At 34.5% G+C, this 7,898-nt stretch overlaps 1 non-coding gene across 1 annotated transcript; it reads right to left on the reverse strand.

Annotated features, from left to right (window-relative positions):
• Positions 1-7,158: 7,158 nt before the first annotated feature.
• On the reverse strand, positions 7,159-7,231 carry Trnar-ccu. The gene has a single exon. It is a non-coding gene; the product is annotated as a tRNA-Arg (tRNA).
• Positions 7,232-7,898: the final 667 nt, after the last annotated feature.

Raw genomic sequence — 7,898 nt, forward strand, 5'->3', positions numbered from 1 at the left:
CGAATATTTGAACACCAATTATTTCAGTATTCGAATATTTTAACACCAATTATTTCAGTATTCGAACATTTTAACACCAATTATTTCAGTATTCGAATATTTCAACGCCAATTATTTCAGTATTAGAACATTTTAACACCAATTATTTCAGTATTCGAATATTTTAACACCAATTATTTCAGTATTAGAGCATTTTAACACCAATTATTTCAGTATTCGAATATTTTAACACCAATTATTTCAGTATTCGAATATTTTAACACCAATTATTTCAGTATTCGAACATTTTGCCACCGTAAACGATTGTCACTGGCATCGTCATCATTATTTTTTTGTTTGTTCGTTGTTAAAAAGTAAGTTGCACAATGGGGCTATTTGTGGTGCGCCCACCGCGGGTATCGAAACCCTACATTTAGTGTTATAAGCCTCACGACGTACCGCTGAGCCACTAGGGTGAGCTCTTCTTCTGTAAAAACTCTGCATTAAATACGCTTTTTCTTTACTTCTAACTTGGAGGTGGAGGGATGGGGGTTATAATGTTATATACCAGATATGGTACATTAACCTATTCTTTACTTCTAACTTGGAGGTGGAGGGATGGGGGTTATAATGTTATATACCAGATATGGTACATTAACCTAAACGAATCTCGCTGTCTGAAAGAGTCATCAGTCCAGATGTGACTCGACATGCCCATCTTGCATTCCTAAGCATCTTTTGAATAATTTTCATTCATGATATCGAACTTATGCCACTATACAGAGTGGTATCATAGTGATCCCCCTAGTAAAAGACACAATAAACCTTTATTTATGGTTAAGCTGTAACTTCGTTGACGAAAACCTCGAACGTGTGTAACGTAAGACTGATATTCAGCTTCTTGTGTTACTTTAAATTTTGTTTCCTTTGTTGAGGGTTCAATATGGTCCAACCCTGTACATCAAATAGGAAGTTTCTTCAAAAACGTTTTTCTTTTCTTTTTTCTTATGGAACAAATATTATTTGTTTATTCGTTGTTGTTGTTGGTTTTTGCCCAAAGCGACCCAATGGTCTATTTACTTTTTGTTATCAGGGGATCGATTTCCAGATTTTAGTGGTATAAGTCCGTAACTTATCGCTGCCCCACCGATAGACTTCTTACAAGTAAAAAGTGATCCCACTGGCCTACATTATCCAGTGGTGAGAGAAGGCTTTATAACTGTCGTTCAAAATTAGTATTATCAACCAAAACAAATATTAAACAATAAATTTAACAACAACAATAAAAGAGGATGGACTTAACTACCCAAAACACTTTATTAGTATTATCAACCAAAACAAATATTAAACAATAAATTTAACAACAACAATAAAAGAGGATGGACTTAGCTACCCAAAACAGTTTATTAGTTTTATCAACCAAAACAAATATTAAACAATAAATTTAACAACAACAATAAAAGAGGATGGACTTAACTATCCGGTTAAGTCCATCCTCTTTTATTGTTGTTGTTAAATTTATTGTTTAATATTTGTTTTGGTTGATAATACTAATAAAATGTTTTGGATAGTTAAGTCCATCCTCTTTTATTGTTGTTGTTAAATTTATTGTTTAATATTTGTTTTGGTGGATAATACTAATAAAATGTTTTCATATAAACAGACATATACATAATTAATAAAACGTATAAACAGATACATATATAATTAATACAACATATAAAGAGATACATATATAATTAAAACATATAAACAGATACCTATATAATTAATAAAACGTATAAACAGATACATATATAATTAATACAACATATAAACAGACACATATATAATTACTAAAACATATAAACAGATACCTATATAATTAATACAACATATAAAGGAACACTATCAAATTTCGGATGAAAAAACTATACGTATAATGCACCTCTATTCGATATTTCATAATCAGATATTTTGTTTTGTCATTTCGTTGGTGTAGATCTATTATTATTTTTAGTTCAAAAGTTTTATTTCATATATTATAAGACAGCTGTAGAATTTAAACAAAACACTTCTTTTGTAGAAAAATAAGCATAATAACTTACACTTATGTTGCAAAGAAATAAACTGTTTGGGTATTGTGTCAATTATATATGTGTCTGTTTATATGTTGCATTGATCATATGTGTATCTGTTTATATGTTGTATTAATTATATATGTGTCTGTTTATTGCATTTAGTTACAGATCCTATAAGGTAAAATAGAGCGCTAAAAATTGCGGTTATTAAACTTTTTTATTTCATGTGTCCTGTTAATTCCTGTGTTATATTCCTATGTATTTCACGTGTCCTGTTCATTCATGTGTATTTTATGTGTCCTGTTCATCCCTGTGCTATATTATTGTGCATTTCATGTGTCCTGTTAATTCCTGTGCTATTATCCTGTATATTTCATGTGTCCTGTTAATTCCTGTGCTATATTCCAATGTATTTCAAGTGTCCTGTTTGTTGATATTTCGTGTCTTGAGCAACTTGCGCAAACAAGCAGTTACGTCAAAAACACCTACTCAGGAACGAGGTTAACGCCCAGCGTGGGTAAAAACACAATCTTCAGTAGGTCTCATCTTCCTAGTAATTTTGTTATATCTTTTAGATTGTCATGATGTGCATCATGCACGAGCTGTTTCTTCCATCTAATGTTCGTGTCGTCGAAATATTGTTTCACTTTATGTCTCAGAGACCATCACCATTTCCAACTCGGAGTGTTTGACATATTCTCCAATCCTAAAGAGTAAACGTAACATGGCTAAGTTTTCTTTCTAAAAATAGAATTATGCTGTTTGTTGTTGTTTTTAATTCAGAATCTGGTAGAGTTATGTTTGTATCCTATATTTGCATAACATAACATTATATTAGGTTTATGTATTTTTATCGTGATTACGTTTTCTATACTGGCTAAAGAAAAATATTATATGTATCTCAAAAAAGCAAATAACAACTACAACCTACTGTCCTAACACAAGCCCATCTATTCATGCAAAGATGATTTCAACAGTTATACTGAGATTATCATATAGTACGGATCGTGAACCTGAAATATAAAGTTATATACAGATTGTAGTTTCATTTCAAGCAGACTTTGCTTTAAATATTAAATATACACAAGTAACGAACTGTTGTTGATAAGTATCAAATCGCTCTTTACGTTAACCGCACCGTGATATTAAATCTCTGATGCAAACAGTGCAGATAAAATAATGAACACAAATACAATGACTAGTGAACATAAAGATTGCATGTAGATGTTAAATAAAAGTACAAAACTAGAAATATGAATACGTAGTATTCTCGTTCTAGTAGAAAGGTTTTCCCACCTACATTGTTTGAGTTAACAAGGAAAGGAGTTACATTAGACGTGATTTAAGTTGATATTTTAACCCAACTTACCCTGAATGAATTCATCTCTAATCTGGTTTCAGAAATCTAAGATATTACTCAGGTTCTTAGAATTGTGCAATGTGCCCAGTTGGAAGTTATCGCACGGGAATCAAAGCCGTAAGTGTTTGTTTGTTTTGTTTTAGAGCAAATTCACGTTAGGCTATCTGCTGCGTCCACCGCGGAGAATCGAACCCCGAATTTTACTGTTGTGAGTCCGTAGACTTACCGCTGTCCCACGTAGGGACAGCTGTAAATGTATTGTGTAAGAAGTATGAAGTCTTTCGTTATCAAAACATTGGGTCTCAATTTTTACGGATTTCATTTTTTTTACCGTCAATAAAATAAATATATATTTTTATTATACAAAAAAACAACAAGTATACAAAGTATAAAACTATCAACAATAATCATTTTCAAATGGTTTTATATGAACGGTTGAGTAAACGTAAGTAATAGAAATAATTATTGGTCTAAATGAAGAAAATACAATTTATTTGTGATAAATGACTTTCCAGCGGTCTGTTTTATCGATAGTTGCACAAAGCTACACAAGGGCTATCTTGTCTAGCGTCCCTTATGTTCAACTGATAGACTAGAGAGAAGGCAGCTAGCTAGTCAACAACACCCACCACCGACTCTTGGCTTACTTTATAATCGAATGGCGTGATTTGACGACCCCAAAGTATGGAGCTGGTTTTGCGTTAATGGGACGCAAACCATAAACCATCGAATTCGCAGTCCGCCATGCTAACTACTAATTCAAGCCTGTTCTGATTCTGACAGAAACATCAGACCTGATGGATATTCGCAGAGGACGGCCCGGCATGGCCAGGTGGTTAGGGCACTCGACTCGCAATCTGAGGGTCGCGGGTTCGAATCCCCGTCACGCCAAACATGCTCGCCCTTTCAGCCGTGGCGGCGTTATAATGTGACGGTCAATCTCACTATTCGTTCGTAAAAGAGTAGCCCAAGAGTTGGCGGTGGGTGGTGATGACTAGTTGCCTTCTCTCTAGTCTTACACTGCTAAATTAGGGACGGCTAGCGCAGATAGCTCTCGTGTAGCGCGAAATTAAAAAGAAAACAAAAAACAAGCAATTTTAACGAACCTTTAGTTTTGGTTTGGTATTTGGCGGGAAAACAAATAGTGTAACTTTGTGACCGAGAAAAAGAGTATGAGTTGTGGTTAATGCAACTTCTTATGAATTCGATTTATTTAAATAAGTGAGGAAATGACTTATTTAGTATTATAAAATGCATACATACACGTATAGCTCCTTATAGAAGGTTAAGCCTCGTTTGTAGTGCTAAGTTAAGAAAAGTATTTTTATAATCGAGATACAAGTACAGTAATATAAATAATAGTTATGTTATTTTGAAAGTTTTATTTTGTTACAAAGAAAACTATGTGTACTTCAAACTGTTTTGTTAGACAACAACGTATACTTGGTTAAGATTTATCTCATTGAGCTCCTCAAAAAAAAAAGAAAAATATTGTAAAAAAATCGTGAAATATGATGCATAAAACATACTTCAAAAACTGAGGTGTACGCCTTTTTTTGGCAATACATGAACTTTGCGCAAAATATAATTTGAAAAGTAAACTTAACCACAATTAACAAAATGATAACGGGAGTATTACTCAGGAATAGCTCAGCCGCACCCAAATGATACCATTTTTGCTATTACAATTAACTTATTTTCTAATATTTAACATTTTAGGGATCACCCTGTGTTTGTTAAGACAGGAAAATAGGCAGATGTTTGATTCTTGTTTGAGATAATCAGGTTAAAACTTCAGATCTGTTGCCGCTCTAATGTCAACAAAATACTTAAAATCAGAAGTTGTGGCTACCATATGGTAATCATGGAGACAAATTATTTACTGTCTCTCTCTTACAATGATAAACTTTGGGCCTAAGTTTCTCAGTATCGTCAAGTCAAATGTAGGGCTGGGGCGTGGCCGAGTGGTTAGTGTTCCCGGACTTTGAATGTGAAGTTCGCGTCTCGTTGCTGGAAAAAAAAAACGCGATTCGCACTTTGGAACTGTGGGCATTCTATAAGAGTGATGTTCAGATCTCACTCTTCGCCCAGAAAATAGTAACCCAAGAGTTGGCGGTGGGTGTTGTTGATCATCTGCCTTTCCTCTAACTTATCCTTTCATAAAAATTAAGGACGCTATGCGCAGATCGCCCTTGTATAACTTTGCGAAACTTCTACAAGCATAATAGTTAGATACAATCAGCCAAACCTTCTGTGGAAATATGTTTTTGTTACCGTTTTGAACTTTCTCTTCGTATTTTTTCAAGTTGATTAGATTTGGGATGAATTGCCGTGCATAGGTGAATACCATAAATAGATGTCATTCAGTGTAAGAACTGGTTATAATTAGTGTACCAAATTACTTTCGTTGTACACGTGTTTGAATTTTGTAGGGTCTCTTTTAATCCCTCGTTAATGTTATTTTTAAGGTTACACGGAAAAGTTAAACAGAAACCTGAAGCTTGGTTGCACGAGATAGCTGCGTGAACCAGATAGGCGCCGGAATAAAATCTTAATTGGAACACAGGAATTCTAGGAGCACGAGACGCGAAAAACACGATCGCAGTCTAGAAGATACAGTCACGTTCTACCCTCGAAATAAAGAAATGTTAAAACTTTTTAAGTCCCGAACAACAAGATATTTTTTTTACGCTGAAACTTTAACAACTGTATTGCGTTCACTTGCCCTTTTGTATCGAAGTTTGGAAAATTTGGGCATCAGAATAGACAAGAGTATATGTGAATTGCTAATAAGGCAAAATGTAGATTAGCTTTACATTTTTTATTTTAATGTTATTTCAGCTTGGAAGAAATATTGTAGACACAATGTAATTAAGCACAAAGCAACACAAAGAGCTATCTGTGCTCTGCCCATCACGGGTATCGAAACCCGGATTCTAGCGTTGTAAGTCCGCAGACTTATCGCTGTGCCACGGGGGGGGGGGCTTCAGAATAACTAAGAATTATAATCCTGAGAAGTGTAATTTTGTTTATATAGTGTATTGGGAGGGGGAGGCTGCTATATTCTTTACAAAAACACGCAATAAAGCAATGTTGTTGTTGTTCTACATATGAGGGGGTTGTTTTAAATTTCGCGCAAAGCGATACGAGGGCTATCTTCGCTAGTCGTCGCTAATATAGCAGTGATAGACCAGAGGGAAGGCAGCTAGTCAACGCCACCCACCGCCAACTCTTGGGCTTACTATTTTACCAACGAATAGTGGGATTCACCGTCACATTATAACGTCCCCACGGCTGAAGGGGAGAGCATGTTAGATTCCGCGACCCTCAGATCGTATGAGAGGGACAGTCCCCCAAAAGTAGAAAAGTTGGGAGGACATGTTCTTTTTGTGTTCCTTGAATAAATCATCCCAATGATAGGTTTAATAATATGACTCAAATGTTAAAATACGCCACCTTCAGTAGCAAAGAAACTTAAGCATGGTTAAAACAAAGCTTGAAAGAATTTTGTTTCAGAACAAGCTTTAAAAAAAGCAAAAGGAGCTATGTTTTGCATCTACTTGTATTCTAATTTAAATATATGAACAGTGATAAATATGTTTTAAAACTGTCAGCCTGTGAAACAAATCAAATGCACGTGATCTAAGTACAGTGAACCATTTCGTTAATTATATATAAAGTGTAACTAATTTCTCTCACAACATAAAATTTGTACTGCAATAACTTTAAAAATATGAAGAATATAAAATACCAATATTTTACCCTCGGCGGGACTCGAACCCGCAATCCCCGGTTTAGGAGACCGATGCCTTATCCATTAGGCCACGAGGGCTGTTAGAGAACGCATGTACATATAGGTTTAATCAATTTGTTATCTATTGCTTATTTATAATTAATTTTAGAGTTCTAATTATTAAATACATATCTGGAAAAAGCATTATTTCAGCAAGAATGAGTCATTTATTCTAACCGAAATAATAGATTTTGATCTTCAAAAACTTGTTTCATAACACATTAGGCTTCAGGTCTTCTCGACTAACACTCGAAACAACAACCCTATTCAGTTTTTATAATCAGCTTCTTGGGTTTAAGATTTTTTTTCCCATCTAATATTGGAAAATGTGCAAATAAGTGTTTGGTTTGTGGTTCGGTTATAGTTAAGCACAGAGCTACACAATGGGCTATCTGTGTTCTGCCCACCACGGTTATGAAAACCAAAATTTTAACGTCGTAAGCCTGCAAGACACTCTGCCGAACCGCTGGGGGATGTACAAGAACTATGGCAACAACGGGGTTTCGTTTTAAACACAATATTAGTATTTTTTTCTACTTCTTGTATTTCATTCAACAACATAAAATAAAGTAATGCTATCAGTTTGTTATTAACTGATTTTAATTTTAAAAAACAACGCAATCAAGATGGTAATGTTTGTTTGTTTTTGAATTTCGCGCAAAGCTACACGAGGGCTATCTGCGCTAGCCGTCCCTAATTTAGCAGT

Source organism: Limulus polyphemus, unplaced genomic scaffold, assembly GCF_000517525.1.
Source record: "Limulus polyphemus unplaced genomic scaffold, Limulus_polyphemus-2.1.2 Scaffold1234, whole genome shotgun sequence".
NCBI lineage: Eukaryota > Metazoa > Arthropoda > Merostomata > Xiphosura > Limulidae > Limulus > Limulus polyphemus.